The 11,143-nt window shown below is 34.7% G+C and overlaps 1 pseudogene; it reads left to right on the top strand.

Moving 5' to 3' along the window:
• The first annotated feature begins 2,688 nt into the window (after positions 1-2,688).
• Positions 2,689-4,337, top strand: LOC149156332 (cytochrome P450 94B3 pseudogene; annotated as a pseudogene).
• Positions 4,338-11,143: the final 6,806 nt, after the last annotated feature.

Below are 11,143 nucleotides of genomic sequence, written 5' to 3'. Positions count from 1 at the left end.
TTCAAAAGAAAAAATAAGTAACCTTTTCATTTGAATCTTTTTCCTTAATGATAATAAATGAAACTCAAGTAAATCAAATTAAAGAGAAACTCACCCTAAAACCGTTAGTTTCTCTAACCGTAAAAAGACTATAAAGGTGAGAGAGGTATGAATAAGATCTAAAATTCATCATTATTTTTATGTGATTTAAGTTTTTATGACTACAAAAGAATCACTTGTTGGTGGCAACAAAATTCTTTCAAAAGAGAGACAAAGAGGAAAGGTATTTCATCCTTTTTATTTCTTGCATTTTTTATGCTTATAGAAAGTCTAGAATATAATGCCGATGCTAATAACTTAATTTTTTTCAAAAAAAAAATCTTTGTTGATTTAATCCTATCAGAATGGCCCCGTAAAGGTTTTTAATATTGTTTTATCATATTTTTATGCTATGAGTGTTTTTGCAAGTCGTTTATGTCCCCTAAAGGTTTTTAATATTGTTTTATCATATTTTTATGCTATGAGTGTTTTTGCAAGTCTTTTATGTCGCAAACACTTATGAATTAAATTATTATCAATTGTTCTCATAGGGACTAGCTAAACAACCAACTGAAATCACATTTGTTAATAAAACTCAGTCACATTTAGCCTCTTTTTTTGTGCATATCTTTTGAAATTTCATTTTTTATTACATGAAAAAACTTTTCTGAAATTTATTTGTACTCTTGCATAGCTTTTTGGCTAAGGAAGCATTATTTTAACCTTCATAAAATTTTTTTAGTTTTAATTTATTATTTACATATTTTTTCTATTGGTTATTATAATCTTTCTATATATATATATAATCTTTTTAAATAATTAGTACCACTATATTCAAAATATTAATTTGGTTGATATAGCGAAATGCTTCATAAAGATAATAAAAAGGTTATTGTTCAATTTTAACTTAAGAGAAAAGAGAATTATAAATGAATATTATAAATAATAATAATGAAATTAGCATGGGAACTTATTAGAATTGGAATAATATCAAATCGCTAGGAAATTAGTGGGTGGGGAGCCACCTCGAATATAATTTTTTAAATTTATTAAAATTAATAGATCATTTTACTAAATAAAATCTGGTTATATATAAATGGATGTTATAAATAATATTGAGGAACTTATCATGGAATAACTTATTGGAATTGGAATAATTTCAAATCATAAAGAAATTGGTGGGTGGAAAGCCACTTGACATGAATATAATTTTTTGAATTTATTAAAATTCAATGCAACATAACAAACTCTTTAATGCACTATAGCCATTGATAAGCATTAAGACTAAACATATGGTGAACAAATTCACTTGACAATCAATCTAAACAGCAAATTAAATTAAAAAAATAAAAAAATAAATTAATTCAACAAATCTTCATCTGTTGATCCACTTTACATTGAAAGAAAAAACTTTTAGTTATACTTTATTGTTTATATTTTCCTTATTCTAAATAAAATAAGTAAATAAACAATAAATCATAACCTTTCGGGCTAAAACATCGGACTTAATCCCACTATCTCACACACGCATCGAAATTCAACGGTCTACAGTGAACTCTAAAAACTTTATCCATAAACAAATTCTTCCATTAATATTTCAATATATGCTCTTCAATTAATATTTTAATATATGAAATGACAGAAATCACATAAACTACATTAAAAAAAAATTGCTAACACAAAGCTTGTAATATATATTTCAATCTACCAGAAAGCTCATATGGTAAAACTGTCACATACCTTTATAGGATATATTTCAATTCACCACAAAACACATATAATAATCCCACAATAAAGTACTATAAACATCCACCATAGAGCATTATAAGCATCAACCCCATAATATTAATAGGATCCACTAGAAAGTAAGAAAGCACAACAAAATATCATTAATATAAACATCCATTGCAAAGTCAGAAAAAACCACCTAAAATCATTATAAATATCGACCCTAAGGTAAACAAATTCTACCACAAAATATTACAAGCATCCACCATATTCTCGTTTAAGATTTTTTCTTGCCATAAAGTTAAAATACACTTAAAAGGAAAAAAATTAATGTTATATTTATTTTTATGTTTTCTCAGAAAATTATTCATTACGTTATTGATTTGCACTTGTCAGACAAAGCCCCGGGTCCATCCTTTGAAGTTTGGCCAATAGTTAGCAAGGCCATCGCAATGTCAACCTCTGCGTCAAGTAATTACCGTATAACAAAAGGTTTCTGCATCCACTAATTAGCCCAAATGTTATATTTATTTTTATGCTTTTTCAAGAAATTATTCATTACATCATTGCTTTACATTTGTCCGACAAAGGCCCGGGTCCATCCTTTCAAGTCTGGGCAATAATTACGAAGTCCATCGCAACGTCAAACCCTACGCCCAGTAACACTAGGTCTCTATCATTACCGTATAACACAAAGTTTCTGAACCCACTTATCAGCCCACTGGAAATTGCGTAGTCATGACACAGCTTTGGTGAATCCATGTTTTGGACCATAGTCCAGGTTCAGAGAAGCTATTTACACACTAAATAATTGCCATGCTCGTACTCAAACATCGATGGACGTTTGTTTGTTCAGTGTATTTGGATGATCACAAACAGAAAGGCAGTGTCTAGTTCATAGCCCATCTTTTTAAGAAAAGGGGCGTATCAGAACGAGAAGCCATGGAAAATATTTCAATGGAGATCCATCAGCTTCCTCTTCTCTTTCATACTGCGTTTGTGTTTGGGCTGCTCTCGTTTTGCTTTTTCTGTACATATATATGTCGCCTTAGCCGTTATAGCAATCCCAAGTCGCAGGCCGTTTACGGTCCCAAAACCTATCCGTTGGTGGGTTCGTTGTTTTCTTTCTGGAAGAAGAGAGGCAGCGGCCTGCTGCTGGAGTGGTATGCCCAGATGCTGGCAAAGTCTCCCACACAGACCATCGTGGTGGAGCGTGTCGGGGCAGTTCGGACGGTGGTAACTGCCAATCCCACGAATATTGAGCACATTCTCAAGACGCGATTCGATAATTATCCCAAGGGCGAGCCTTTCACAGCCATCCTCCAAGACCTTCTGGGAAAAGGGATCTTCAATACCGACGGCGATGCTTGGAGGTTGCAGCGGAAGGTTGCTAGCTACCATTTCACCTCCCGGTCCCTGCGCAATTTCAGTATAAAAGCCGTGGGAGATGTCACGGATCAGCTTCTTCCGATTCTACACCATGCGAGTGAGACGGGAAGGTGCTTGGATTTGCAGGACATTCTGCAACGCTCCGCATTCCATACGATTTGCAAGGTCGCGTTCGGGGTAGAACCTGATCCAGCTTCTCTGGATGTGACCCTTCCTGTTTCGGACTTCGCCCGCGCTTTCGATGTCGCTACGGAACTCTGCGCTAGGAGAGCCACGGCGCCGATCTCGCTGCTGTGGAAGATCAAGAAGAAGCTGAACATCGGGTCGGAGAAACGCCTCGCAGAAGCCGTTAGGGTTGTACAGGACTTCGCCACGGGCGTCATCCGTCGACGGAGACGGGAGATGATGGCTGCTACCACTCGCAACTGCATTCAGCCGGACCTCCTCTCCAGATTCGTCCAGGCGCTCGCGACGGACGTAGTACCAAATGATGACGATCTGACGGAACATTTTCTTCGAGACACAGTCATCTGTTACATCTTGGCCGGCAGAGACACCACGTCGGCTGCATTAACGTGGTTTTTCTGGCTCTTGTCCTCTCATCCCCGCGTAGAGGAAGCGATTTACAAAGATATAACGGATCTCGTCGCTGCAAGAAAACTTGAAAACCCAGAAAATATTAACCCATCTGGAGCGCTTCTATTTGCCTACGAGGAGCTGCAGAGCATGAATTATCTGCACGCCGCAATCTGCGAATCCATGAGACTCTACCCCCCGGTTCCCTTCGACTCCAAGCACGCCCTGCACGAGGACCTCCTGCCAGACGGAACATTTGTGGGAAAGGGGAACCGGGTGACTTACCACCCGTACGCCATGGGTCGGATGGAGACCATCTGGGGCGCCGACTGCCTCCAATACAGGCCCGAGAGGTGGCTCAACGACGAAGGCGTCTTCGTTCCGCAGAGTCCGTTCAAGTTTGCAGTGTTCCAAGGCGGAGTTCGCGTTTGTCTGGGCAAAGAAATGGCGTTTATTCAGATGAAATACATCGCAGCCTCCGTCATTTCAAAGTTCAGGTTGCGTCCACTCCATGTAAATCCAAAATGCGTTTCCACTTTGACTGCACGGATGGTTAGCGGTCTTCCTGTTCTTGTTGAGGAGAGGATACCTGCAGTTGGTCCCCAACATGGATTGTGAAAATATCATCATACCAGTGTTTCTTGAGAATAATTTAAGATTTTCAAATAACATTGTTCCAATACCAAACCTGCACAACAGAGTTCAATCTACGATTGCAACTGTAGGCAGCTTGGGATTACAAAGCTGTTAACGGCATCTATATGCAAAATTTGGTTTATACCACCAATATTTGGATGTAGATGCTCATGGCCGAAATCTTAGGAATAAACTAACTAGTTGACAGAGTCATCACAATACAAGGGACTGTGTATACACTAAATTTGTAATGCGCCCTCAGTACAGCGTGTCCTCAGGATGAGCTGAGGGGTAAAGGAGATTTGGATATATTGTTGCTCAGATATATTGATACTGTATTGTTAGAATCGAGAGATGGTTAATTAGATCTCTATGCATTTCTATGCATTTCAGATGTTCCAAGTAGCTAAGACATTGCAATGTCTCACTGTTTTTAGATTATGTTAATGTTTTTATCATTGAAAAGGGATTAAATTTGTTTATTCAAAACTTCCCTAACATGTATCTGTAATAGTAAATTCTATGTATCATATGTCATAGTAAATTCTATATATTTTATGATACATGAGGCTTTGTTATGGATTTATTTGACCTCTGCCTTAACAAGTATCCTGTGTTTTCCTGTACATAGTTCTTTGGGAAGGTCCCTGGTTTCTTCCAAGATCAAGGAATATAAATGATATTCAACTATGAGTTTTTTCGTCCATTTTTAGAAATGCAATAATTTTTTCATATTATTTTACTGGCCGTACATTATCTGTTATTCCAGGTTTTGGGCATAGTTTCCCATATAATTGGTTTAAATTAATGAAATTTGTTATAATCATAAATTTTTTGAACGTCACAATCTGCCGCAAAGACTTTTCAAAAAACTAAATCCATATATGCCGGTCAAAAAGCAAGTTTATACAACCAAGATCAAGATTTAACCAAAAAGTTTTTAGCACTATTATAATAATTAAACAACACAAACAGTTTTTAGCACTATTATAATAATTAAACAACACAAACACAAATGATTATTGATTAAATAACAACCTCAAGACATATGGTTATATAATTGTGATTATTATTTAAGTAATATTAATTTTTATATTAAAATTATTAAATGTAGGGGTTAAATAAATAAATTATTATTTACTTTAATATTATTATTTTATTTTTTAGTGGTAGATTAATTCGCTTTAACATAACTAACCACAATCTCATGTAAATTATATGATTTAAAATTTAAAGTTTTGTAACTAAAAAATTACATTATTGTTTATAATTTTATTAATAGTTAGACAAAATGACTTTTTCACTATAGTGTTATACAATATACAGTAAGATTGTGATTTTATTATTATTAAAATTAATTTAAGTATCGGGGTTTACGGAGTGCATTATATTCGATATCATTTTGGGATTCAAGTGGGTTAAGTAAGTCATTCACGTATGACCATTTCCATGAGAGGTCTATTTCCATGAGAAGTAGTCGTAACTAATTCATGTATATTAGATATCATTTTGGGATTCAATTGTGTTCAGTAAGTCATTCATGTATGACCATTTCCATGAGAGGTAGTTATAACTAACTAATTTCTCATGAGTTTTGAATAGTTCACTTAGCACTCATTGCATCACCCATGAGTTTTGAATAGTTCACTTAACACTCATTGCATCGGCTGATGTTCATAGGGGTGAAGAAGTGGGACTGAAACTAGCGAAATGAACACACAGCGTCAATCATCACTTCCGGGGGCTTGCACCCAATAACCAGGACTACTCGGGAGGTCACCCATCCCAGATTGCCTTTGGCTCAAGTGCGCTTAAATTTGGAGCTTTCCCCACAATCAATCCCACTTAGCTTGCTACCCCATTTGCAACACCTTAGCAAGTATTGTGCCTCATGGACCATTCAAGTAGAGATCCCTTCATACGTGAATGGCTTACTTAACACAGTTGAATCCCAACATGATATCTAATATAACGCACTGCATAAACCACCATACTTAAATTCAAAAAAGAGTGAAGGGATCTCTACTTGAATTGTTCATGAGGCACAATACTTGCTAAGGTTTTGCAAATGGGGTAGCAATCTAAGTGGGCTTGATTATGGGGAAAACTCCACAGTTAAGCGCACTTGAGCCAAAGGCAATCTGGGATGGGTGACTTCCCGGGAAGTCCTGGTTACCAGGTGCAAGCCCCGGAAGTGATGATTGACACTAAGTGATTGATTTCACTAGTTTCAATCCCTATTTTTCACCCCTGTTAGCATCACCCGATGCAATGAGTGCTAAGTGAACTATTCAAAACTCATGAGAAATTAGTCAGTTACGACTACCTCTCATGGAAATGGTCATACGTGAATGACTTACTTAACGCAGTTGAATCCCAAAATGATATCTAATATAATGCATTGCGTAAACCCCCATACTTAAATTCAAAAAAGAGTGAAGGGATCTCTACTTGAATGGTTCATAAGGCACAACACTTGCTAAGGTTTTGCAAATGGGGTAGCAAGCTAAGTGGGCTTGATTGTGGGGAAAGCTCCACAGTTAAGCGCACTTGAGCGAGAGGCAATCTAGGATGGGTGACCTCCCTCGAAGTCTTGCATATAGGGTGTAAGCCCCGGAAGTGATGATTGACGCTATGTAATTCATCACTAGTTTCAATCCCACTTCTTCACCCCTGTGACCATCACCTGATGCAACGAGTGCTAGGTTAACTATTCAAAACTCATGAGAAATTAGTGAGTTACGACTACCTCTCATGGAAATGGTTATACGTGAATGACTTAATTAACACAGTTGAATCCCAAAATGATATTTACTATAGTGCATTGCGTAAACCCCCATACTTAAATTCAAAAAGAGTGAAGGGATCTCTACTTGAATGGTTCATGAGGCACAATACTTGCTAAGGTTTTGCAAATGTGGTAGCAAGCTAAGTGGGCTTGACTGTGCGAAAAGCTTCATAGTTAAGCGCGCTTGAGCCAGAGGCAATCTGGGATGGGTGGCCTCTCAGGAAGTCCTGGTTACCGGGTGCAAGCCCTAGAAGTGATGGTTGACTCTATGTGATTCATTTCACTAGTTTCAATCCCACTTATTCACCCTCGTGAGCATCACTCGATGCAATGAGGGCTGAGTGAACTATTCAAAACTCATGGGAAATTAGTCAGTAACAACTACCTCTCATGGAAATGGTCATATGTGAATGACTTACTTAACGCAGTTGAATCCCAAAATGATATCTAATATAATGCACTACGTAAACCCCCATACTTAAATTCAAGAAAGAGTGAAGGGATCTCTACTTGAATGGTTCATGAGGCACAATACTTGCTAAGGTTTTGCAAATGGGGTAGCAAGCTAAGTGGTCTTGATTGTGGGGAAAACTCCAGAGTTAAGCGCACTTGAGCTAGAGGCAATCTGGGATGGGTGACCTCCCGGGAAGTCCTGGTTACTGGGTGCAAGCCCTAGAAGTGATGATTGACGCTATGTGATTGATTTCACTAGTTTCAATCCCACTTCTTCACCCCTGTGAGCATCACCCGATGCAATGAGTGCTAAGTGAACTATTCAAAACTCATGAGAAATTAGTAAATTACGACTACCACTCAGGGAAATGGTCATACGTGAATGACTTACTTAACGCAGTTGAATCCCAAAACGATATCTAATAAAATTAATTATAAAAATGTTTTGGAAAAAGTTCATTTTGTCTTAGACTACAACTATAAAAATAAATAAAGGAAAATAGATAAAGCTAAAGCAATGAAATTAATGATTGTAATGTCTATGGGGACCTAGCTCTGTGAAGGTACGTCAAGGATGTGCTCTATTAAGGCACTCATTAATGTGAAGTCCTCGGTGATATATTTGACATGATGAAGATGTAGTCTTGCCAAGCTTAAAAATAAATAATAACACAAGGAAAATTTATTAAATATAATTTTTTTATTAATTATTTTAGAAAATAAATAAATATTAATAATAAATATTAATTTATATTTAAGATTTTTTTTTTGAATTATATAAAATTTAATATGATTAAATATACTATTAAGCTACTTATTGATTTTAATTTTATTAGTCCATCGATTTAATATATATATATATATATATATATATATATATATATATATATATATATATATATAAAATTGATTTCTCTATATATAAGAAGTTTATATTGAAATATGTTAGTTAGGATGAATATTAAAATTATTATAAGATAAATATAAAAGATAAAATTAACCTCCTCTACTAGAGTTGATATAAAATATAGAAAATATTTTATTTATGGTTCTTAGAGTGAAACTCAAATATTTTTACCACATCTCCTCCATACTAAGTTGTAATATTGAAAATATATCGTGCTAGCACAATAAGAATGGGATTCTTAATGCGTTATAATGATTCTAATTAAATCTAACTAACTTTGCCCTACCTGAAGTAGAATAGACACTGATGGGGTGTTTCCTTAACGCACTATGTAGCCATGTTAAGGGTTGGTGTGGCCTAGGGCAGGTGTGATCCCTAGTGACTTTGATGGCTTAGATGTCGTCAATGCAATATGAAGGTCACTCGCTTGAAAATCCATTGGTAAAAACTCCATCCATATTAAGGGTTGGTGTGGCCTAGGCCTAGTGCGAACTGTGATGATTTTGATGGCTTAGATGCCCCTAGGTCACGGTTTCTCAAGCAAAACGTTAAGCATGAAACCATCTTAGGGCTCAAACAAATTGCCAAACAAAATATGCATATTCACTTATGCTTTTATTATATTCGACATTGTTTTTTATTACGAGGAAATTTTGTTTTAAATAAACTCGATGTTTTTTATGGCTTAGATGCCCCTACGTGGCGATTTCTCAAGCCAAAGGTTAAGCATGAAATCATCTCATGACTCACACAAAGTAGCAAACAAAATATGCATATCACAAGCCAAAGGTTAAGCATGCAATCATGTCAGAACTCACACAAATTAGCAAATAGAATATATATATTCACTTAATTTTTTTATTATATTTGACATTGTTTTTTATTTAAAGTAATGTTTTTTAAAGAAATCATGTAAACTCCATGTTGAGGAGAGACATGAACCACACATCACCCTCATATTGAAATATAAAATGCCCCTTCAATCAACCACCATCATAAACTTCTCAATAGAACAAATTACTCCATGTTGGACACATATAGGAATCACACATCACCCTCATACTTATATAGAATGTCTATCTAATCAATCAGAATCACAAACTTCTCAAAAAGAACTTTTTTAACTAAGATGCTAATATCTTTAATGGAAATATACATATTTCATGTATTACATAATATTTAGTCATGTTTCTTTTCCATAATTGAACATTAGTTGGAAGGGTTTCATTCATTCTTCCTAACCTTTAGAATAACCCATATTGAAAATGTATAAATATGGTTGGTTACAATACCATGGGCCAATACAATGTCTTATCCATAACCCATTTCATAACACACTTTCTCGTATGATATTTTTTTTAATTAGTCAATTTAATTAAAAGAAAAAAATTGACATAACTACTTTGGAGATAAATCTCAACATTTTATTTGTGTATACTACCAAGAATATTCTGAAAATGGTATAATTATTTTGGAGATAAATCTCAATATTTTATTTGTGTATAGTACTAAGAATATTCTAAAATATTTTGTGGATATTCATAGCCATCCACCTAATAATTATTTGTATTGATTGTTTCTAGGGGTAGCACAATTGGTTAATTTGAAATTTGTTAAATCCTTGAAACAAGGAAGACTGAGGTTCAAATCGACAACAACAAGGAGAGGTCGTAAACCCCTAGAGTTTTACAGGTAGTTACCTGTTTGGCATGCTATTGGGTTCCTCTGGGATACAAAAATACTACTATGAATATTCTAGCATATTTCATGGACTCTAAATCTCTACCTCCAACAATTAAAATAAAATGATGAAATACCTATTCTGAAATAGAGATGCATGTCAACATAATTATGTACATTAATTTATAGTTGATAAAATAAGTGGTGGGATGAGTGTGTTTTACCTTCTTTAATTGTGTGATAAAGTAGTTGTTTTAGAGAATGATACCCATGCATATCAACGTAAGTATATACATTAATTTATAACTGATAAAATAAGTGGTGGGATGAGTGTGTTATACCTTCTTTAATTGTGTGATGAAGTTGTTATTTTAGAGAATTATAAGCATTCATGGAATTTAAATCTCTACCATCCACTTAATAATTACCAGCGATTAAAATAAAATTCTGAAAAGCCTATTCTGAAATAGACATGCATATCAACATATTTATATACATTAATTTATAATTGGTAAAATAAGTGGTGGGATGAGTGTCCTATACCTTCTTTAATTGTGTGATGAAGTAGTTATTTTAGATAATGATAAACATTTATTTGTTAAGTAAAACGAGGATATATTTTGGTTAGTGGTAAGTAATGAATGTTAAACAACATTAAATTACTCATTAATTGTTTATGATTTCAAGTAGTTTCAATCGGAAAACCATAAATACTATATAGTAGTATTATGTGTATTTATTAAATTTTGATTTTGGAGGTAGAAAGTGTTTATAATTCACTCTTATGTTACCAAAATTTCTCTAGAATCTTTGTGTTGTGAAATATTGTTATTGAAAGCATGAAAATTTTATAATAATTTTTAGTTGTTGACTACTATGTCGAGTGTTCTTTGGAGTGTGGATTGTTGCGCTCAAAGGCACTTTCTACAACCTAATATAGGAGTGATGTGTAAGTATGTCTGTCCTTC

The sequence above is a fragment of the Pinus tabuliformis genome, chromosome 9 (genome assembly GCF_031772625.1).
Source record: "Pinus tabuliformis cultivar Carrire ecotype Pingquan chromosome 9, CPIR1, whole genome shotgun sequence".
In the NCBI taxonomy this organism is placed as follows: domain Eukaryota; kingdom Viridiplantae; phylum Streptophyta; class Pinopsida; order Pinales; family Pinaceae; genus Pinus; species Pinus tabuliformis.
This window is presented reverse-complemented; position numbering and strand designations above follow the sequence as displayed.